Raw genomic sequence first — 1,124 nt, forward strand, 5'->3', positions numbered from 1 at the left:
ACTTTGACATCATCTCCAATTAACTGGTACACATAAGAAACAACTAGAATCCTGGATACTCATCAATGTAAATTAAGGACTAATGTTTGTTTCCACAGCATTATATACTCCAATAGCAGAACCTGGGTTAATGTGGAATTCATTTTCATGCTCACATGCTTTCAATTTGTGTGTCCTGAGTTAAGAATGTCCACATCAAACTGCCTCTGCAACAGAGCTAAGCTGGCCATATCTCCCTAGGGAATAACTTGATGTCCATGCATCAAACTGATTTTGAACTGTCCAACAGTCACAACTTTGTGTTCTGGATAATTCAGATTCTCATCCAAGTTTCCTCTCACAATATGAACATCAATGGCTAGAGAGTCTTGAGATAGATAGCTGTGCTTCTCTTTGGTGCAAAGGTTCCCCATGCAAAGAACGTGCTGAATCTTCCCAGGCACAGCAGTTTTTTTATCCCCCCACTGGCAAGCTGTTACAGCGGTGTGGGATGTGCAGATCTCCTAATACCAGCATCAGCATCCTGTCATTGGGCTCAGCTCAGTCACAGCAACTGCTACCACCCTCTTCTTTATCAGTCTTGTAAGAGAGGTTTTGTTTGTTTGTTTGTTTCTTTCTTTCTTTCAAATAACATTTGCTTATGTTGACCCCTTCTATTGTTTCTTGGGTTTCTATTTCATTTATTTCTGCTCTTATTTTTTATCATTTCCTTTTCTACTTTTTGTGGGTGTGTGTATGTATGGGGGGCCAGTTCGGAGAGGTGGTATTTTGTTGTCCTTCTGAATTCTTAAGTTATACTCTTAATTTATTAATAGTCTGCTCTTGTTATTTCCTAATGCAAGTAACTTAGTTTGGGTTTTCCCAGAAACAGATCTGAGACCAGGATTTGTGTGCCAAGTTTGGGAGGTGCAGGGAGTACCATAAGATGGGAAAGAAAGGGTGCTAAGAAAAGATGCATTATAAGGTAAGTTAGCACTGTAGTAAACTGGAGCTTAATCCTATTGAGAAACAGAAAATCATATGGTTTTGAGGGACAAACCGTATGGTTTTGTTGTTGTTGTTAAGTGCCGTCGAGTCTATTCCAACCCATTGTTGTTGTTGTTGTCAGGTGCCATCGAGTCGGA

The 1,124-nt window shown here is 39.9% G+C and overlaps 1 pseudogene; it reads right to left on the minus strand.

Annotated features, from left to right (window-relative positions):
• The window catches only part of LOC102832473, a 994-nt pseudogene extending 472 nt beyond the window's left edge, over positions 1 to 522 (minus strand).
• Positions 523 to 1,124: the final 602 nt, after the last annotated feature.

The sequence above is a fragment of the Chrysochloris asiatica genome, unplaced genomic scaffold (genome assembly GCF_000296735.1).
Source record: "Chrysochloris asiatica unplaced genomic scaffold, ChrAsi1.0 scaffold00326, whole genome shotgun sequence".
Lineage (NCBI taxonomy): Eukaryota > Metazoa > Chordata > Mammalia > Afrosoricida > Chrysochloridae > Chrysochloris > Chrysochloris asiatica.